This window comes from Chelonoidis abingdonii, chromosome 4, assembly GCF_003597395.2.
Source record: "Chelonoidis abingdonii isolate Lonesome George chromosome 4, CheloAbing_2.0, whole genome shotgun sequence".
Taxonomy (NCBI): Eukaryota; Metazoa; Chordata; order Testudines; family Testudinidae; genus Chelonoidis; species Chelonoidis abingdonii.
Window position 1 is genome coordinate 16,971,380 of NC_133772.1, and position 22,879 is coordinate 16,994,258.

General features: G+C 48.5%; 1 protein-coding gene across 1 annotated transcript in view; it reads right to left on the minus strand.

The window, feature by feature from the left end:
• Positions 1–22,879, minus strand: part of TOMM6 (translocase of outer mitochondrial membrane 6) — a 466,247-nt gene that overhangs the window by 1,214 nt on the left and 442,154 nt on the right. The gene's annotated exons all lie outside the window — the stretch shown is intronic.

The following is a 22,879-nucleotide window of genomic DNA, read 5'->3' on the forward strand; positions in this document are numbered from 1 at the left end:
CTTCTGCTGCGGAGGCAGTTGAGAACTGTGTTTTTAAACAAAGCTAATTACCAAATAGATGTTTTGGGTTTTTTTAAAAAAGACCTCATCTCTCACCATGGCCCGCAGTCAGGAAAGCACTTAAACTAGGCGCATGTTTAACTTACAGCACATGCATTGCATTCAGTGGGAGCCAAGCAATAATCAAGGGTTATGAGGATGCTGTCCTGAATTGGGGCCCTGCAGTTTTTTCTCTGTGCCCTGCCAAAGGCAGCCAAGCAATTGCTGGGGTCTCGGTGCCGGCTCACCCACAGCAGAGAAAAGTCCTCCAGGCTTTACTGCCTCCCTGATTGTTGTTATTTAGCCTAAATCCTCTTGGTATTTAATAAAAAGAACCAAGGGGAAAGAAGGGACTTGTAGTGCTTTTTATCTGTAAAGGAAACAGCAGCAGACAGAGTTTGCAAAAAGCAACTTAACCTTCCGCCAGCATTACCCTGGAGGGGACCCTGTCCATAGACCGTGACAGCCACCCTGGGGGTCCCAGCCCATAGACCAGACAGCCCTCCACGTGGACCTGCTCCCCAGTGCAGGAGACAGTTCTGAAGGGCATGTAATCGATAGACTGCAACAGTCCCATCGGAGAACCAAACACTATATAGACCAGACAGCCCCCCATAGGGACCCAACCCACAAACTGATACAGCCCCCTCCATGGGAACCCAGCCCTCAGATTGTTACAGCCCCCCTGGGGACCCAGCCCATAGCTCAGTTCAATCCTACAGGAGGAAACAGTGCAGAAAGAAGGGGGCCAGTGGGCTGTAGCAGGAGGGCACTGGACTGAAAGTCAGGAGATCTTGTCTCTGTTCCTTTTTCTCACCAGCCCCTTTACCTCTCTGCACCTCACCTTCTCCATCTGCACAATGGGGCTAATGATACTGCCACTGCTTCATAGGGTGCTTGGAGAGCTAGAGATGGAAAGAGCTAAGTGTTCCCAAGAAAGGGGTCCTAATCAACAGAGCATGGCAGTCCCAAGAGGGAGCTGGTTGATAGACAGGGAATGGCACTAACCATGCTATGAGTCAACAGTGTGCCCTTGTTGCCAAGAAGGCTAATGGCATTTTGGGCTGTATAAGTAGAGGCATTGCTAGCAGATCAAGGGACATAATCATTCCCCTCTATTCGGCATTGGTGAGGCCTCAGCTCAAGTGTCCCATTTGGGGTCCCACACTACAAGAAGGATGTGGAAAAACTGGAAAGCGTCCAGCAGACAGCAACAAAAATGATTAGGGGGCTGGAGCACATGACTTATGAGGAGAGGCTGAGGGAACTGGGATTGTTTAGTCTGCAGAAGAGAAGAATGAGGGGGGATTTGATAGCTGCTTTCAACTACCTGAAAGGGGGTTCCAAAGAGGATGGATCTAGACTGTTCTCAGTGGTACCAGGTGACAGAACAAGGAGCAATGGTCTCAAGTTGCAGTGGGGGAGGTTTAGCTTGGATATTAGGGAAAACTTTTTCACTAGGATGGTGGTGAAGCACTGGAATGGGTTACCTAGGGAGGTGGTGGAATCTCCTTCCTTAGAGGTTTTTAAGGTCAGGCCCATCGGGCCATTCATCCACATCATTTAGGGATCCAAATAATCACGTTTATTCTTGCATGTATTTACTATTTTGAGTCACAGCTTGCCAAGGTTATATCATCATGAATCATAGAATCATAGACTATTAGGGTTGGAAGGGACCTCAGGAGGTCATCTAGTCCAACCCCCTGCTCAGAGCAGGACCAATCCCCAACTAAATCATCCCAGCCCCGGCTTTGTCAAGTCTGACCTTAAAAACCTCTAAGGAAGGAGATTCTACCACCTCCCTAGGTAACCCATTCCAGTGCTTCACCACCTTCCTAGTGAAATAGTGTTTCCTAATATCCAACCTAGACCTGTAACTTGAGGTATCCAACTATAACTTGAGACCATTGCTCCTTGTTCTGTCATCTGCAACCACTGAGAACAGCTGAGCTTCATCCTCTTTGGAGCCCCCTTTCAGGTAGTTGAAGGCTGCTATCAAATGCCCCCTCACTCTTCTCTTCTGCAGACTAAATAAGCCCAGTTCCCTCAGCCTCTCCTCATGTTGGTTTTTTCTCATCATTTTGAAAGAGGATCAGGGTGGACATTGCCAGATGGAAAAAGACAAAAACAATAGGGAAAGAAAATATTATTTTACACCATGGAGCTTTATACTGAGCACTTCAAAAATGTAAAAGCTCCAAAAAGCAGCCCTGCTGAATCCCTTGCTAAATTCCTCATTGAAGGTCATTTCTGTTTGGAAGCAAAATAGGACAATCTAATGCAATACTATTGTTTGGAAGTACTCCAGGAGCCCCTATGCACCCCATCCAAGATCAGGGCTACGTTATGCTGGGCACTGAGCTAACATATAGTAAGAGACAGTCCCTGCCCTGAAGCGCTGACAGTCTAAACAGACAAGAGGTAAAGTGTGGGTAGGGAAACTGAAGCGCAGAGAGGAGAAGTGACTTGCCCAAGGCCAGAGCCAGAGCGGGGAATAGAACCTAGGTCTCATGAGTCCAGTGTCCTAAGATTCTCACATTTAAAATACTACTAAACTCATCACTTGAAAACAGCTGATTGCTTTGACAATCTTACAGGCACAAATTTTGCTCTTGACCAGAGATTCAGTCTGGATATTATGTGTGCGTTTCGTTATGGAGGAACGAGGTGATCACTCTTGCCAAGGTGAAAGGCATGAAGGAAATCAGCTGTTGTGAATCCGCAAGTATGATTCGGTGGAAGGGAGGGTGGTTCTTTGAGGATTCTCAACTCAGAGGCTTGCTGCAAAGATTCCCAGTGATTGCCGTTGCTTTTCCGTCATTGTGTTTTTCATGCGACTCGTCTCATCCTTAAGAGTTGGATGGAAAAAAAGATAAAGGGGCAGAGGTGAGAGAGCGGGTGGAATGAAAAGATGAAAAGTCAGCAAGGTGTGCGTGGGGGGAATCAGCATCTGTCCTTCGTTCAATAAAGTCTGCAGAGCAAATTGCCTTCTTTACAATGTAAACAGCTCCTCAATAATCTGAGCTGGCTGGCGGTGCTGGGGAGAGAGTCCAGCTCCCTGTTGTAACAGCAGCTCTGTCTCTGTCAGAGCGGCATCTTTCTCTCTTTCTATTGCACTCACACGCCATGCACAACTCTGGCTCTGCCACCTCCCTTCCGCAACCTGAATGAGCTCTGTAGCACATCCTCAGTGCAGATGGCAGGCATCCGAGGGGGTCTGTCAGTGCACTGCAGCTGGATGTAATTTGGGGGCTGTCGACTCTGTTGTTCATCCCAGCACTAATTCCAAGCAGCAACACGTCCTCTCTTTGAGCCCCTTTCTAATGGGTTCCAGGACAGGCCACTTCCTCATTAGGAACCAGATGGGAGACCCTTACATTAGTTAGTCCTAGCCAGTCCACCAGTCACTCCCAGTCTTATCCTTAGTGCAGCCCATCCCACTCCACCCCATTCTGGTCTGTAGTTATTGGATCCTTTAGGTTAACTCAGCCAGTCCCCTTCAATTCATTCTAGCCCAGCTGACCCAACCCTCGTTAGCCTAACCCCGCTCAGGCCAGCTCATAGCCTACCCTAGCCCAGGCCACTTTACTCTAGCTCCCAGTGAAGGCTCTATTTGGTGCCCTCATTCCACCTTCCCCTTTCCTTGAAGCTCCACTTGGTGGATTATGTCACCTCTACGCACTGTGAACCAGATGTTCTGAAATCTGAACCGTCCCCTGTGCCAGTCCACTGGTCATGCCTTGACAATCAATTCTTTGACCTAGAGAGGAGTCCTCCTCCGGTAGCCACACAGAATACGTGTACACACACACACACACGTCTATTTCAGTATAAATCAGGCAGCTCCAGAGTCACATAGCCCTGTCATTCAACTATCTAATCTACAATGCATAGGGGATATTGCTTCTAGTGAATGCAAAAAGAGCCAAGCACCATGCAGAACGATACAGGCTGAAAGCACATTGTTATGATGGTCCTGGCTCATTCAGCGACGTGACAGGGCGATCCCTGAGCATGTCTACACTGCAGCTGGAAGCGAGGCCTCCCAGTCCAGACAGAGAAAGATGCACTGGCTGTGCTCAGACTAGCAGACTAAAAACAGCTGTGGTGTGGAGGATGTGACTCCAGCAGAGACCTGGGTGAAGCACGTGAGCTCAAACCTAGGGGTCTTGTGGGCTTGAGCACCTGAGCTGCGACATCCAAACTGCTATTTTGTGGGCACAAGTGCAAGTCTGTCTGGGCTGGGTGGGTCGGAGTGACCCTGCAACGTAGTCATGGCCTGTGAGACTCCTGGGCTGTGCAGGAAGTGTTGCTGGTAGTTCAGGAGTTACCAGTTCCCCTCTGGGTCAGTGAACCTATCACTGAGGCGCTGTTCTGCTGCATCAGTAGGGGAGTTAGCTGAACTCCAAACTGGAGAATTTCATTCTGGCTCTTGAAATTCCCCCTCCACTTCCCAGCTGGGAGCACAATTCTTTTTCTCCTCCTAGCCCCAAACTGTTGTACCTGCTAAACAACTGCCTCATTTGGGCCCAGAGGTGGCTGCATTTCCATGGTGGGTGAAGTGATCCCCATTTATAGCATGTTTTGCAAGGATCCTGTGCACAAAATCAAAGCGCAAAGCCTGGCAACATGCAGCTTTCTGTTTGGGAGGGAAGATGATCAGTGGAAAAAATATGTTGCTTCATAATAAAAGGATTCCACTGTAATAATTCATAGCACAGAAATGCAGCATGATTTATTTCCTTCCATCTGTTAATCCCCTGGATACTTCACACAGCCTTCTAGAAGCAGAGTGGGGAAGGGAGGGGCTTCCTAGACATGCTCAGTTGCATGCTGCTTCCCAGAATGCTTTACACAGGTCACATGGAGTTACCCACCAATGGGGGTTCTCCTGATGTTGGCCAGGAATGTCCCACGTCCAAATATCACGGTATGTAGGAGCATCCCAAAATATCTGCAGAGCCACCATGCCACACCACAAGCTCCTCCGCTGGCCACATTTTTCGAACTGGAGGGTATCAGAAAGCAAAGAAACCTTGAGACTGAGGTTTCTAAAAAATGCAGAGAGGCTTTGGACACCTCCATCACATGCTCAGATCCCTTAGGGCGCCTTTGCTACTGTCAGTCCATGTGCTTGCTGCTTAACTCTGTGTCCTTAGGACTGGAAAAATCTTTAAAGTGGTTTGGCAGGTTGGGTGAAGGAGTGGCTGGGTACAGCTCTATGGCTAGGGATATACAGGAGCTCACACTAGATTATTCTAACAGTCTCTTCTGGCTGTAAAATCAATTGTTCTATGACATTATAATACCCAGCCAGTCTCCTCGAAGTAAAACCTAAGACACTTTTATTGGAGACTTCCTAGAGAGCTTAGATGACTTACCCTGTGCACCCCATTACTCTACCTCCCTATTAGCAGAATCTTATCTCTTCTTCCAGCCAGACTCTTTCCTGACATCATTAAAAACATGGGGGGCTTTGAAACGGGTGTGCTTCAGTTCTGGGTGGAGTGTGGGCTCCAAAATGTCCAAACACACGGGAAAATCCTCGCAGAATCATCTCGGCGTTTGGAGGCCTCCTGCATCGCCAGCTTAGTTCTGCGTGTTCCATAGACATGACGTTTTGTCCGCTTAGTGAATTGGCCCGGACAAGGGACACTTTCGTGTTGCTTTTGTTTTGTTTATCGTGGCAATGAATTCCATCGTCCTAAAAGGCCCAGCCAAGGGAGAGAATGACGGAGGAGGAGGAGGAGAGAGCTTAGTTTGCTACAGCCGTTCCCATCCCAAAACGCTCATCCCACCTTCCCAGACTTGGCTAGTCCACTCTCTCCATCATCATTCACCTCACTCTGGACAATCAGGCCTTGGCAAGCTCTTTGTCTATGCTTGGACCAGGATGCTCCATTTCACCAGTGCTTTAAAGGACAGGGAAGGGGCGAGAGGAACTGGAAAGACAATTCCACTCGCTCTCCTTGCCCCAGCCAGGTCCTTAAAGTAATAAAAGAAAAAAAAAAGAAAAACATGTTTTGAAATATTCCCTGGGATGGTTTGGTCATTAAATCCGTGGAGAAACATTCCCCAAAGAACAGGCTATGAGAATAAAAGGAATAAATGCACCTTCTCTAGCATCAGGGAAATTAAGCAATGGAAAACTCTGTGCAAGTTACTCAAGGCTTATAAAGCTCACCCTCAGTATACAGCTCTCACTCATTCTCCCCCTCCTGTTGGGTTATTACCTGCTGGAGCTTTCATATTTGGCAGTCCTAGAACAGGAGAGGAAAACCAGATGGGGTGGAGGAATTTAACAAACAAGTAATGCTGCCTGTTTCCCGGAGGAGCTGTAACTTGCCTTCCACTCAGGCCCCGATATTGAGGAATACGTAACAGAAAGATGAAGAGCCAGCAGTGCCTGGGGCCAGATCCACAGCCAGTGTAAATCAGCGCAAGCTGCATGGGCCTCTATGGCACTACACCAGTTTACACCAGCTGGGGATCTGGCCCTGCAATCACTTTGTAAAGAGAGGTTTTACAGGAGGCAAGCCAAGAAAAATCCACATGGGAAAATGCAGGCTTATTATTATGAGTACTGTGGTAGCATCTTGAGACCCTAACCCTATTGTGCTAAGTGTTTGCCACAAACACGGTGAGAGACACTCCCTGCCCAGAAGATCTCACACTCTGAACAGACAAAGGAAGGATTGGAAGCCCATTTTACAGATGGGGAACTGAGGCACAAAGAGTTCAAGTAAGCTGCCCACCTTCACACAAGAAGTCTGTAGCAAGGTCAACATTTGAACCCAGATCTCCTGAGTCCCAGTTCAGTGCCTTAACCTCAAGACTAACCTACTTTTTACATTAAAAAGGGAAGAAATTGGAGTGAATTATTAGTGCTGGATTGACAGCCTTGCAGTCCAGGAGGACTAACTATCATACATCAGTCTGAGTGCTGGACTGACAGCACTTGTATTCCAGCCCTGAAGTCTTGTATGTATCCATAGAATAGACATCTCTGAGTGGGAGGGATCACTTCTTGGGGGGAGGGAATAGTTCAAACTCTGTAGCCAATCCAGTCCTTGTGCTGTCTCCTGGGGATGGGGCCAAATCCACACCAATTATTAAGGCAGATTCCCAACATGAAAACCACCCCCTAGAAACTGGTCTGAGACCCATCAAACTCATTCCATCAAGAGACCAAATGGCGACAAGGAGCTTGGATCACTGCCAAAAGGAGCCAGATGGAAAGTGGTGATATGGGGGGTGAAAATCTCAGTGATCAGACACCCATCCAGTCCCCAAGGCATCTGAATTCCCAGCGTGTGGTGACCAAACGTCCCTCCCTCTCTTACATGTATTTTATGGTATTAAACACTGAAAGAATGAAAGAAAGAACGAAAGAAAGAAAGACGGGCTATTTGTGAGCTGAAGTTCATGGCACTGCAGAGACTTTCTGGGAGGTTTGAGTGACGAGGGAGAATCCCACTAGCTCTGTGCTGTGGTGGCTGCTGACCCCGATTGACATTCCCTCCCCATTCCCTCTCTGTGCAACCTCTCCTCCCCATTTCTCCTTCCTTTCCCTGCTCCTTTCTTCTGACTATTCTTCTGATCGCTTTAAGTACAGGGAGGGGATATGAAACTCATTAGACTTCACATTTCTCTGGGATTAAATCATCCAAATTGTTTCTCTGGAGCAGAAACCTTTATAAAAGTCCAAACCCCTTTTCTGCGGGGCTGCGCAGCCGCTCATTAGATCTTGGCAGGCTGGGCACCCTCCCGGGGCCAAGGACTCTGCTGAATATATCAGCTCGCGGTTATTTATTTGGCACACTGAGTAATATCACAGAGCCCAGGGAAATGCCAAGCATTAGTGATACACCAGTGGCCTGAATATTTAGGAGATTACCCAGGCAGAGAGGGACTTCTGCTGCCAGGACCACCCCTCTCCTGAGGTGATCAGCGCTGGCCAGCCCCAGCCCCTTTGGCATTGCCAGGTCACTCCTTTGCTGTGAGGGACTGGCCTGTCCTAGAGCCAGCGGGGGTGGAATCAGGGGCTCCTGGTTGCACTCAGCCCTGGAAGGAAGAGGGGGTTCAGGCTCCGTGTTTAGACTGCCTGTGCTGTCAGATATTTTAGGCATGTCAGTTTCAGCTGGGTTAGTGCCTGTGACTGGGGGAAAGGAGTGAGTGCTACATTCAGAGATCCAGATGTCCTGACTCTTTTCCATCTGTTCCTGCTCCTCCCTCTCTCCTAGTGCTTCCTTTGGTCCATTCCCACCCATCCCAGTCTTGTCTCCCCCATCATCTCCCTTCCTTCCTGCCCATCCCCCTTCCGCCTATTCTGCCCCCAACCATCACCTACAGAGGAGACACTCGGCTTTCAACAAAAATAATTAGGGGTATGGAACGGCTTTCGTATGAGGAGAGATTAATAAAACTGTGACTTTTCAGCTTGGAAAAGAGACGACTAAAGGGGGATATGATTGAGGTCTATAAAATCGTGACTGGTGTGGAGAAAGTAAATAAGGAAATGTTATTTACTCCTTCTCATAACACAAGAACTAGGGGTCACCAAATGAACTTAATAGGCAACAGGTTTAAAACAAACAAAAGGAAGTATTTTTTCACACAACACACAGCCAACCTGTGCAACCCCTTGCCAGAGGTTGTTGTGAAGGCCAAGACTATAACAGGGTTCAAAAAAGAACTAGATAAGTTCATGGAGGATAGGTCCATCAATGGCTATTAGCCAGGATGGGCAGGGATGGTGTGCCTAGCCTCTGTTTGCCATGAAGCTGGGAATGGGTGACGGGATGGATCACCTCGTGATTACCTGTTCTGTTCGTTCCCTCTGGGGCACCTGGCATTGGCCACAGTCGGAAGACGGGAGACTGGGCTAGATGGACCTTTGGTGTGATCCAGTATGGCCGTTCTTATATTCTTATGTACCCTGTCTGACCTTCCATCCCATTTGGGTACGCCAGCCAGTCCTATCCTCAGGGGCTCTGACTTTGCAGCTGAGACATGGGGGTAGTAGAGTGAATGATATGGAAGGTGCACAGATATCATGGAGATCAGAGAGAGAAAGAGATGAGAGATGTGTATGGGGATAGATAGATAGATCGACAGAGAAATAGCCCTTCTCTAGAGACTTTGCAAACACTAATGAATTAACCCTCACCCCATCTCTGGGAAATGGGCACTGTTGTCTCCTCTCAGTTCAAACCCAACAACCAGCGAGAAACATGCTGGCTACCCAGGTGCACAGGAGGAGTGATGGGACTGCACTCAATCATTTCTTGAGGTCCCTTCCAGCCCTGCATTCTCAGAGAGACACTGCCTGCCACTGCTGCTGCTCAGCATTGCTTCTCACTGTGGAGACAGGGCTGCTGGGAAGTAGGTCCCCACCTCGCCACTCCCTGGCAGGGTGACCTCAGGAGCTCTGTAATGGCCTGGTTAATATAATGGCCTGGTTAATATGCATGCACCAGAGGTGGTCTGACTGACCAAACGTGAATTACACAAGGCCCTTTATTTACCCCTTGAAAAGCTTCCAGTCCATTAAGGCTCTCACTAGCACTTGGTTTTTCCCAGACTCTCCTGCCTGCAAACAGTCTCCTTGGGGAGCATCCGGTGGCTTCCACCCTCCCTGCAAAAACAATCCTCTATTATTCCATGCCCCATGACACTCCGCTGGAGTGTGTTATCATCAGTGCAAAACTAAAATCTCTGTCTTAGTGCAATATTAGGGTTAAACATTTTAAACAAGCTAATGCAAAGTGATCCCAAGTTCTGGCTCCCACAGGGACTATCACACAGCTCATATTTGTTATTACTTAATAGGAAGTAAATATTTATGCCCCGGTCTAACAATAATTCTTTGTTCTTATGCCTCAATTTTAATCCATGGATCACCAAGCTCTTTGCTGAAGGAGAGTAAGCATCATTATCGCCATTTGACTGATAGGGAAATCGAGGTACATAAATGAGACTTGTGACTCCCAGGGCAGTTCAGTGGCAGAATTAGAACCCAGGTCTCCTGAATCCCTCTGTACTTGGCCCCAGGCTCAAATTCTGCTTGTGAGAACAACTGCGAAACTGAAATGTCTGGAGCACTCAAGTGCAAGTGATAGCTTTGCTTTGCTCTGCTCCACGTCCCCACGCTTCTGAAAGCAAAGGCACTCTCTCCCCGACTCTAGTTCTTTGGCCTCCTCCTGAACCACTTGGTATCTTCTCAGGGTTTAGCAGCACATTCTATAAATCAAGCTGAAGGAAAAGCTTATCGGAAGTTATTAAGGGTGGAATTTTCATGTCCTGCCATCAATTAGTTTCTTGCACAAAAAGCCAAAGGTTTCCTTCTCTAACATACAGATGGGAGAAATGATGCTGCTGGATAGATGCCAGCCCCATCCCACCACCACATGGATGGAAACCAGCTGAAAGGGACAGTGGTGCCAGCTTCAGCCAGTGACATAACATGGGCCCCTGCTAAAGCAGAAGGGTCTAGGAGTGACCCAGTGACTCCAGCTTCCGGCAGACCATAATTAATGGATAGGGATGGACAAACCCAGGGTGGGTTTGGTTCTTCAGACCCCACATCGCTCACACTTTTGTTTTGCAAAAGCCAAAGCCAGAAAACAAGTCCCATTTTATTCTATCCACCTGCCCCAAAGTCGAGGGAGGTGTAGCTCAGTGGTTCCAGTTTTGACCCATCTTTGCCCATGGATACCCTTTCATACAACACATACTAAAAGCCTGCTCCCTTTCCTTGGCTGGACTAGGGATGTGATGGGGCAGAATCTGGCTAAGATCCAAAAGTCCTGGCACCCAGCTCCTCACTCTACCCTCTAGCCAAACTCCTACCCTTTCCATCCAAGTATGCAGCAAGTCCAGGAGCAGTTCAGCAGCTTATGAATGTGGCTCCAGGCCCCAAACAAGAACACCTGTAGGTGAGTGCTGGTGAATCCCCGTTGCAGCATGTGGAGAGACAGGCCCTACATGATGCTCTCACACCAGGCTGGTACCAAGCACTCCTCACACTGCAGGCAGTTGTCGGAGCTAATGAGTTTGGAGGCGTTCCGAGACACACACGCCCATGAGCTCACTTCCCCCACTATCTCACAGACACTGGCCTTGCCTCCTGTGATGTGTCTGCGAGCGCCTGTAGGACAAGACAGCACCGCACCACAATCATCCCAGCAGCTCCCCCAGTGCCAGCTCTTAGCCCAGCATGCTTTGCCCCCAGACTTTGCAAACCACCCCCCTACACACACACAATGGGGACCAATCCAAGAGCTGCTGCTGAGTTCTGAGCTCACTCCCAGGGAGCAGAGCCAGCCTGCAGAGGGCATGGGTGTTGGTTTTTGCCCTGGACAGAAGCTTTCTCACGCTGAGGTATATTTTCCACCATCATGATTACGGCTGCTTGGCTGGCGCGCTCCCTGTACAGCACACTGTCCATTTGACTAAGGCGAGCTGTCGCCATGGGATGGGTAAACATGAAACAAAACGTAGCAAAAAAATTAACTAAAATAATAGTAATAAGAAAACCTCCAGCTCCGAGCCTCCTGTCAGGCATCTGGCATCAATCACACGCACCGCGGAGCCTGCTACACCTGTTAAAGCCACCTTGGGAATCCGAGAAATCCCTGAGCCAGTCAGCAGCCAAGCTTGCTTCCCAGGTTCAGGGGTGGGGTGGGGGGCTTGCTCTTCTGCCTTCACCATGGGGTGCTGTATCCTGCTGGCTTGGCTTAGCACGGATCCCCCATAGTGCTTGGCTCCCACTCCTGTTTCAATCCCCTTTCACCCACTGCCCCAGGTTGTTCCCACTCTAGTGCCTCCTTTCTAGTGACATGGGCACTAACTACCGGGGGCGGGGGGTGGTGGTGTCTCCTCACAAATCATAGTATGGGAGGCTATGGAGATGGTGGGTGAAGCATGATGTTGTGCCAGGAAGGAGAGTCTCTTATGCTGCCTTGCCAGCAGCCAAGACCAGCTCCCTCTCAGGCAGGGAAAGCTCACGCGCCAGCACCTCAGAGACACCCCAGAACTTTGCAAAGCCAAGAGAGAGGAAGAGGATGTGAAACATCACAGTGCTGATGTGCAGGGACAGGCTCTCCATCCAAATGTAACCAGGCTGAGCTCACCACTCTGCTAACCCTCCCCCAGGGTCCGGATCTTGTGCCCCACTAATAACCCCACAGGGAGCTGTGCAAGAAATCGCTGCAGCCAGGGCTTGGGTCTGTATATCTCGAGGGGTTCTCACGTTGGCCATGCATGTCTGTGTGACCATGTGTGTGAGGGCTGGGGACAATGCCTGACTTCAATTAGCTTTCCATTTCCCAGAGCCAATATCAACATCAGACAGGCCCCAGGTCACGTGATCCCATCTTACCCTGGAACAACAGCCAGCAGCAAAGCTCCCAAATATCCCTTATCAAGAGGGACTGTTTCCTTAACACCAATGAATTCTTTTGCCCTCTTGGGAAGAGGCCTGTCTGCATGCCTCCAACACAGAGCCCATCTCTTGTCCCATACGAGCAAGGGACTGTCTCTGTACCTCTCTGCCCATCATCCCCTCCCTGTCCCACACTGGAAAGGCTCAGAGCTGTCTCTGTCCCTGCCCCTGCCCACCCCATCCCCTCTCTGCCCCTCACTGCATGCTTTGCAGATCAATCAGCAGCAGCTGTTCTCCTCTGACACACACATTCTTCAGACACTCTTTGCTAGCCAGCCAACAGAGTTTATTTTGTCTCTGATGAAAGGGCGAGAGAGGAGAGATCCCCCACCCTTCTCCAGCCCCCATGATTTTCATTCATAAACAGAGAGTATTAGGCTATGTCCCTGGCACGAATGCTAACTATAATCCTCCATAACAGGCTCGGAAACTTGCCAGACACATGCATATCAGATTGCGTTGGCTACATAGGACAGCTGGTACCACTCGTTGGAAATTCTTCCAACGGCCACGACAGCAATTTCTGCAACAGATGGGAAGGGATGGCAAATTCTTGGTGTCCCTTCAATGGTATGAACAGCTGCCAGTGTTGGTTATGCAAGAACAAGGGGACATTCAATGAACATTCAAACAGCAGCAAATTGGAAAGCTATCCAAGGAAATACTTTTTAACCCAACGCACAATTAGCCAGTGGGACTCAGCGCCTTAAGACGCCAATGAGGCCAAGAACCTAGCAGGATTGTTTGTTTAAAAGGCTTGGAGATTTGCATGGGTAATGAGATCATTCCAAATTACAATAGGATGGATGAACAAATACCCCCCTTTCCCTGAAGGAGTATGAAAAGTTGAGAAAGTCTTATGTTTTAGGGGTTTGAGAGGCAGAAACCTGACCACTGGGAAGTGGACTGAGGCCCACCCAACTTGTTTCGTGCAGGCTAAGGAGTGGCTGCTGGTTATGGCCGAGACTCCTATTGAACTGGAAACAAAAATCTCTTGTATCCCAGAACTGGGGGGAATCTAAGGATGCTAAGACACCACCCAGCAAAATCCTGCCCCCTTTGAGGTGGCTGCGATTTTGCAATTAATAGATTCCCAGGACAGAAAAGGCTACTGTGATCATCCTGCCTAACACAAGCCATAGAATGACCCCAGAATAATTCCTAGGGCAGATCGCTTAGAAAAAACATCCCGTCTTGATTTTAAAACAATCCGCCATGACCTTTAGTAAATTGTCCCAGTGATTAGTTACCCTGGCTGTTAAACGTTACTTCAATGGGACCAGGATTTCACCCATCCTGATCATCTAGTCCGACTACCTCCCTGCCACAGGACAACAATCCACAGGTAGCAGGAGGAACCCTAAGATAATGAGGTAAACTCCTGCAACATCTATTCAGGGCAAGCTATTAGACCATCCAACCCATCAGAGGTGGTTCAGGGGCGGGCAGGTGTCATGTTACTTCCCCATACACAGGCCCTTGCTCTGCCGGTCATTTAGAGACGTGTCACAAGCCAACTGATTCCATCCCCATGCCTGCCACTTAGTCTGGGCTTCCCTTCCACACTAGTCCTTCCAGCCTGGCCATGGTTTTGGCCTAGGCCTCTCTCCTCCATCCTCTTGCCTAGTATTTTTCCTCTCTGCAAGAAGGAGCCAGGCAACTGTTTTCCTGGCGTGGCGTCAGCTGCTTTTGGAATCCAACAGCCCTCTATCTAGTTTTCCCCTCTGCTAGACATTAACGTCCCATGTGGCCTCACTGCCAAAGGCAGGAGGAGCTGACAACACATGCATTTGGCATGTCACTCAAGTCTGCACCAGCATCTTTTCTGTGGCTCTAAAGGAATGCTACAGCCAGGGAGACTGGGGCATGGTAACAGGAGAAGGAAACATTTGACTCCAGGTTACCATCAAATCCAGCCCAGTTCAGTGGGGACCAGAATCTCTTACTCCTAGGAAGGCTGTTTGGTGGCCTTTGAGAAATTAGTCAGGATGCTCAGGCCAGGTACTAATAGACTATGCCACAAAACTATCTTCATTCCTGGCCACCCCGCTGGCAATCTCAGCAAGGACTCAATGGGACCTGGTGGCTTAACTGCCCTTGTTGTGCCGTCCCTCTGTATCCAGAAACCTGGGTGAGCAGTGGGCTTAGGTCTCCAGCCTAAGTAAAGTTTAGTACCTTCACCAGAACTAAATCCTCATCATAAAGTTCTTGTCTGTCTAGTTTCCCATTGAAAAGGATGAACATGTCCAGATATGCCAAGCACTAGCCCAAAGCTCCTGGCCTATAGACATCAAAGGGGACTTGTGAGTTTTCAAATTGTAGGCCCCCCTGGTGTGACTCGTGTTATGCTAATTTCTTACCTGGAAAATTGTTTGTTTTACAGTGGTTTGAGCATTGGCCTGCTAAACCCAGGGTTGTGAGTTCAGTCCTTGAGGGGGCCATTTAGGGATTTGGGATTTACTTGGGGATTCGTCCTGCTTTGAGCAGGGGGTTGGACTAGATGACCTTCTGAGGTCCCTTCCAACCCTAATAATCTATGCTTCTATATCTGGAGCATAAGCTTCCTTAGCAAAGCTACAAGACAGCAGCAAGTGCTGTTTAGCAAGTAGAGTTTTCTCTTGACCCTCTTCCTTGTTTGGGTGGAAACAGATGGAAAGTAATTTCTGTGCAAATTCAAGGAGCTGCCACTCAAATCAATACAGAGCAGCTGGAGAAGCACAATAAGAAAATACACAGAAAGCAACTGTATCAATTTAGACTCTGGAGTGTAATGGAGAATAATGGAAAATAACCCCAGCTGGCACATGACTTACACCCTTTTGTAGGATTGGCCTATATTGCTTGGCAAATATTTTAGGAAGAAGGGGGGCTGAGTCAAAACCCCAGAAAAGTTTGGATTCAGCACCAAACTTCACAGCTACGGCCAGTCTCTAAATTCAGCTTGGTTTTCTACATAGGCCGACTCAACACAAACTTTGACTTTTCTCCTCTATAACTATTCTTCGTGTCAAAGCTTGCTTCTGCCTGAGTTCTTTGGGCACCAAACTTTCCTCTGCCTCAGTGCCTCCTGAGCCCTGCACTGGTCATAAGTTTAAGACACTGCAAGCCAAGTGCCTGCTTCCCAATGTTCTGTGCCTCCTGAGTAAAATAAATCATTGTCCTTCCTTTCAGGCCCTGGCTTATCCACCCTACTCATGCCTCAATTCCCCTACCCATGCAGCTACACTGGGTCTGTTACTTTTGCATAGTCTATTTGCCCATCATTCCAGCCTCTCCAGTTCCATTCCCCTTTCTCATTCTATTCCAGGCCTTTCCCTGCGCCCATCACTGTGGCATCTGAACACCTTTTTTCCTCTGCACGTGGTACCATTCCCACTGCATTTCCCCTCTGCAGCCAACCACTCCTGCTCCATTTTGTCCTTTAAGCTTCTCCAAGGCTTAATCTCTCTTTTAAACATCTGGCTGTTTGTTTTCTAGGGAGAAGTTGTTGGTTTTTGCCCTCAAATATCTCCTTTTCTAAGGAGTTGTTATGCTATTTTGTTCTCATTCTTTGGCATGAATGTTGCTGCTCCCCAGGACTGATAACAAGCTCTTCAAAGACCCTTGGTGTGCATTGGGGGACATCCAGCCTAATCAACTAACCAACCCATTGTCTTGCAACAGGGGTCCCTGGGCACTGACAGGAAAGCCTTAATGGTTCTCTGCCTCCCAACAGCTGCACACTGGCCAGCTGTGGGGAAGGGAAACTTGCAAGCAGCATTAGATTTCCAAAACATTCCAGGATCATGTATCAGCCCTCTGAGGACTATATCTGCCCGCACTACCTCTTAAAAATCTGGCCTTCCATTCTTGCATAAGATAGGAATCATAGCTAATGACAAGTGAGGACAGAGACATCAAGGGTTAACTAAGTAGGTATGCAGAGATTGGAGCAGATAATATAACACACCTCCTTTGACTCTTGCCCCAGCTGTAACCTTTGCTGTGAATTTGAACAGAAACTGTCGGTGAGAGTTGAAAAAGTTTGGTCCAGCATTTCAATGTGTGACGCTGGCAGACCAGTTGCCAGCTCACGCCAAGGTCCCCAGGCCTCAACGGGACACTGACAAATACACAGCTGGAGTCAGTCTGGCTCACCTGTGTGTTACTATTGATGAAATAGGTATTAAAATGATGAGAAAGTGTTTAGTATTTAGACTCTATTGAATGCTTGTGAGAGGCTGCGTTCACTAATCTCATTTATAATATCTGGACCCCATATTGAAATGTAATAGCTGACTGGTTGTATTGGGAGGCTCTGTGACAGTACGAATCGCCATACAGGAGCGAGGCATTAATTAGTTTGAAGAGCTGATCTTCTACAGAAATTGTTACACTCCTGAAAGAGGAGACCCATCGATATATCACACGGGCTCTGGTTGTATCTTACAACTGGACACTTCTACATCTGGACTGAGAAACAATAGGACTAAAGATTGTTATTGATGTTCCGCTGTCCTCCACGAGAGGATGCATCATGCTGGTGGACTCTTCCTGTCAGCTGAGATCTCAGCTTAGAGAACATGGCAGGAGGGGGATAAAATCCCCAAACCAAAGGGCCTAAGGATCTCTAGGACTTGGACTTGGGGGAGGACAAGGTGTTTCTAGGCATAAGCAAGAGATCCCCAACTGCTTAACCTGGGTCAGTTAGCCCTAACAGACTAACTCACAGAACTCACAGATTGTAGAAACCTGTATTACCTTTTGAAACCTAAGACAAACTCATCCATGTTTGCTTGCTTTAATCTTGTAAACAGCTCACTAATTTCCTTTGCCTAGTTTACTATTGCATTGACTACAAACGTTGTCTCTGGTGTGAGACTCAAAGCACAATTGACCTGGGGTAAGTGACTGATCCTTTGGGACTTGGAGTAACCTGATTATTGCTGGGATTCTTGGCATACAGGGCTATCTGTCACAGAGACATGCTCACCTGGGTGACAAGGCAGACCAGAGTACCCGAGGAGACTGTCTGTGACTCCATACTAAGGCTGGTAAAGGGACTGAGGAGTTTCCACTTGGTTGGTAAAAATCGAACTGGTTTTTAAACAGTCTTCCCCAAAGTTGTTACTCACGCTCTTCGGTCACTGTAAGGAGTTACACACCATGATTTCACCAGGTTGTCTCTATCTTACAGAATTCCAGTAATGACTCAAAGTGGAAGTGATAACTACTGAGAGAAACCACAAGGAATCCGGTGGCACCTTAAAGACTAACATTTATTTGGGCATAAGCTTTCGTGGGTAAAAACCCCCACTTCTTCAGATGCATGGAGTGAAAATTACAGATGCAGGAATTATGTAACAACACATGAAGAAAAAGGCTGCTCTGATGGTATCCAGGGCCGGCGCTTCCATTTAGGTGGCCTAGGCAATCGCCTAGGGCGCCAGGATTATTGGGGGGCAGAATTTTGCCGGGGGGGGGCGGCAGGCGGCTCCGGTGGACCTGCCGCAGTCGTGCCTGCGGACGGTCCGCTGCTCCCGTGGCTCCAGTGGACCTCCTGCAGGCATGGCTGCGGCAGTTCCACCAGAGCAGTGGACCAGTGGACCTTCTCCGCAGGCACGACTGTGGCAGGTCCACTGGAGCCGCGGGACCAGCACGCGGGGCGGCAAAATGGCCGTGCGCCTAGGGCGCTAAAAACACTAGCGCCGGTCCTGATGGTATCCCTGCCTTTCCTGACAGTACCAAGAATCTCATAAGGAAAATGTGTTTTGGTGAATATCTCAGCTTAATTTAACAAAACTCCAGAGGCTCTGAGAGTTCAAATAATAATCAAACTTTGGGATGAGTTTTTCCCTCCAAACAGAATGTACAGGTAGAGCTATTCAAAATGTATTGGACATTTCTGATTTTTTTTTTTTGAAATTTCAACATATTTTTCAACCAGCTAGAGGCTTTGTTTAAATTTTTAAAATTTTGAAATTTCTATCAAATTAAAAATTCTCAAATTGAGAATTTTTTTAAAGGGGGAAGGGAAATTTGCAATTTTTCCTTCCCCTTGGTGTACGTTTTCACTGCAGAGTTAACTCAGGTAGTCAGCACCTAGGCGTGAGCAGCCACATTGCAAAGCTCTGCCCAAGTAACAGTATCTCACTGGTTCTGTGCGCCCTGGTGTGTCGCTAGGACTTCTGGGGGCACATCCATGGTTCTTTGAGCTGCAGTGAGCTGAGCTGCTCAAATTCTTTCCTGGTAAATTTTGGGAGAACTTGTCTGTCCTTCTGAGCACATGGCGAGATTGTGGGAAGGCTTTGGAGGACTACCAGCATTCAAGTGGCTTGCTGCAGAGGGGATGGATTACCAGTCTGAGTGAAAGCCTCTCTTGGGGTTCAGCCTATAGCTCCAGGCAAGCCAGCAAGCCTGAGCTGAAAGCATGACATAACCCAAATCAGAAGGTTTCATGCATGGACAGTAGGAGAGTTAGGGGCAGCACCTGGGGCAGCACTGAGCTAATTCTGCCTTGAGGACAGACCCTAAAGCTCTTCTCATTCCTGAAGGACAACTGGAGTGATTGAGTCTAACGCCTTCACAACTAAAACTGTCCATCACCTCATGCCCTCTCCCCTCCTCATCCCTTATCCTCCTGTCCCTCCTCCACTTGCTTCCAGTCCAGTTAATTTCCAGTCACTCTGCTGGCACTACTGCACAGTGGGTTTATCCAAAAGCCTTTACACATTCCCCTGCAGCAGCAATCTCTCTTCTGCTGTCATCTCTTCCCTTTCATGCTGTGGTTTTTTTTTCCAGGTGACTTCGATGATAATAATTAGCCATGAAGCTTCACAGCTTGGCCCAGCCATTGGGCGCTTTCCTCTCTCTCTTGAGACAGGCAGCATGGACCAAATTCACTCCTTATCAGCTAGGGTTCCCCCCCCGCCCCCGAGCTATAGTTAATGACAGGGAAAGCAATTCAGATCTACTCCAGAGAACCAGGAAACCTCACCAACAAGCTGCTTCTAATTATTCGTTGGTACAAGATGTAAAAAAACAAAGTAATCACTAGCTCATAAAAGCATTAACCCCTTAGTAAAGGGCAGGTCTCAATAACTCAGGGGAGAACAAGTGGGGGAAGGGATCAATTTCCAAAGGATGCCAACATAAGGGTGCTGCTAGTGGCTGCTTGAACCTGCAATTTTCTGAGGGCAACTCACAGGCTGGCCTTGTTTCTCACCCCAGTGGAGGAGGGAATGTCTCTGCTTGGCCTTGGCTTTAGGATAGAGGGGAGGCAGGTTGGTCCTTGGTTCAGGCCCTATGGTCACTTCACTAGGAAAAACGGAGGATTTCTGGCCATTGGCAGGTAGGTACTTGTGAGGTTCAAATCCTGTGAATCTCCCTGAGATGGTTCCCCCGACATGACCGGTCTCCTGGTGTTTGTGGCCCCTATTGTCGTCCCTTCCCCGCAAGCTCAGAGCCACTGGTGAAGAGACAGTCATAGCACAAGTTCCAGCTGCGTCCTGGAAGTGGGAACGTGTCAAAGGGAGGTGCAGTGGCTGTGTGACGCGGATGGGGGATGGGCCAAGAGGTAGAGCCAGGGAGTGGTTCTTGTGCTGCTTATGGAGGGAGTGAATTGTGGTGAAGGTAGGAAGGGCTCAGGTCTCCAGAGGGAGAAGAGAGGAACTGAGCACAGAAGCCAAGAATTGTGCTCACTGGAGAATGCTCATATTGACTAGAGTTGGCTGGGAATTTTTCGACAAAGCGTCTTTTAGTTGGAAAACACTGATCTGTTGAAACCAGAACTTTTTGCAGACACAAGTTGGTTGCAGCCGAACTCGCAACCAAGCTCAGAAACCGGGCCTGCCTTCTGGTTCCAGCAGTTCTGTTTCTCCCTGGGGGCTTTCCACAGCGAGTCTGGCAGAACTGCAGACGCCCTGTTCAGAGACTTTTACCCCTTCAGGCACCTGAGTGAGTTTTGCAGCCTTTTCAGAACAAGGCAGCATTTATTAGTCCCCTGGCATACAGCTTCTAGGTTAGCATGGGAAAGCCAAGCTGAAATCAGAGTCCATACTGGCAGAAGCAACTGCCCCAGCATGCTTTCCTGGATCCATCTTGGCTCTCCATCCCTCTGTCTGTGTGACCCTGTATGTCTCAGTAACAATCTTAAAAACCAGTCTGCTCACCCCATGTTCCTTTGGTCCCCATTTGCAGCCTCCCTTTTAGTTACGAGTTCAACCCGCCTCAGCCTCTCAGTCACTGAAAGTTAACCTTCAGTCACTGAGGCTCCTGTCGTCTCTTCTGGGCCTTCCGTGCGTATGTGCTGATTCCAGCCAGTTCTCGTTAGATCAGCTGGTCTCAACCCAGACAACATATGTGACACGTGGCCATGCCTCATTCCCCTCTCCATTGACAGCCAGTGCATAGCAATACAGAGTCAGTGGGTAAACTGAGTCACCCATGTTTGTCCTACACACTTTACAAAAATTCCCTCATTTGCCCCAGCTGGGTCTCTCTCACTCTGCTCATAGAGCTCTAGGCCCAGGGCTCCCATGCTTTTTCATCGTGGGGGACCCCATTGTAAAGACAGGCCATCAGTCTTCTTACTCACAAGCACAGAGGACCACTATGACGTCCCGTGGCAACCACAGTCATTGCTTACATGGAAGAACCAGGTCGGACAGCACTGAATGCCCTTTTTAAAGCTTCTTTGGATGTGCAATAGCTGCTGGAAGTAAGGATGAGGAGCCAGTGCCATTTGACCAGGCAGCTCACCGCAGACCACCAATGATCCACAGACCACAGAGTGGGATTCTCTGTTCCAGGGGGTTAAGCCATTCAAATAGCCAGGCTGATGAATCAGAGTCTTGAACCAGCGAGAAAAAGCAGAGTAATTTGTATATCAAGAGAGGTCACATTGGCTTCTCTCGCCTCTTTGTATGTCTCCTCCTTGCTCTCCTGTCTTCCCCACTGCTTCCCCTCCACCTTCCTTTTTCCTCACCTTCTCTTTTAATTATTTGTACTGAGGTAGCAGTTGGAAGCCCCAGTCATGGACCAGGGCCCCACTGTGCAAGGCGCTGTACAAACACAAAAAGACAGTCCCTGCCCCAAAGAGCTTCCCATAAGTAATCTGTTGTCTTGGTGTTACATCTATCTGCTCCTCCCTCTACCTTCACCTTTCTCTCTCTCTCTCTCTCTTCATGAGGGGAAGGGTGGCTTTGTGGTTGATGCCCATGTCTGAGTAGAAGAGGTGATCAGCTCTGCCACTGAGTCCCTGTCCAACATTGGTTAAGTCACTTAAACCAAGATTTTTTTTTAAACCTGGGGGCCTAAAGCTAGGAGCCCAAAGAAGCGGTTAGATTTTCAAAAGTGCTAAGCATTCAGCAGCCTCCTTGGAGCTCCACAGGAGCTACTGGGTGCACCTATTTAGGTGCCTAAATTTAGACATCCTGATTTTAAAACAAAAATAAGTCTTACCCTTTCTGTGGCACTGTTTCTCCGTCTATAAAATGGGGCTAATTCACCTATCTATAGCTTCTGAGCTTCAAAGCAGGGCTGGGAGCCTTAACTTGTGAAGTGCTTTGAGATTGTTGAAGAGAAGGTGCAATACCTGTGAAAAGCACTGTTTTTATTCCTCTCTAAGGCATGACAGCTGCCTCCCTTTGTGCTCTGTCCTGAGCTCAAAGTCAGTGACAGCAAGAAGCTTTCAGCTATTTTGACTTCCCCTCTTCATTAATTTGTTTGTCCTGCTGCTGCCGGATCATTTCCAAACAAAATGGAAGAGGGGGAAGCTGACATCAGGCTGGCCAACACAACACTGCTTCAGCAGTCACGCCAGACAGCAAAACACCACAACTCTGGTTATTGGTGGGGAAAGCAGAATGCAAAGGAGATTAATCAGTGTGTCACACATTGACTGCTCTTCCAAACTTTCACCGAGTCAAGGGGAAAAGCTACATGACCCTCTCCGAAGCACTAACTAAGCCAAACTCTTTGCTAAGCTTGGTCCTCTGGCTGAGCCCAACATCTTGCTGGCAATTCCGTTGTGTTTGGAGAAACTCCACATTGCAGACAATTAGCAATGCAAACAGCTAGGCAGCCTCCCTCCTCCCCTTCACCACTGCGTAAGGATGTGCCAAAAGCCAGACAAATGTTGACCTTTTATTACCACTGGGCCTATTAATGTCTCCTAATAAATCAGGGCTTTTGCTGTGGATGGATCTCACCTCCCTTTGCCCCATTTAGTCATTGTTGAGCTTTCCACTGTTTCAATATGAAGAGAGGCAGCTTTGGCTCAGAATTGACACCCTGCGAGAGATTTATTGGGGGGTGTTCTGTATGGACTAGGGGCACATGAAAGTGAGAGAACAAAACTCTCAGCAGTGCAGTTCAAAGGCTCCTCAGTCCTGCCCTGCAGCATGCCCTGCT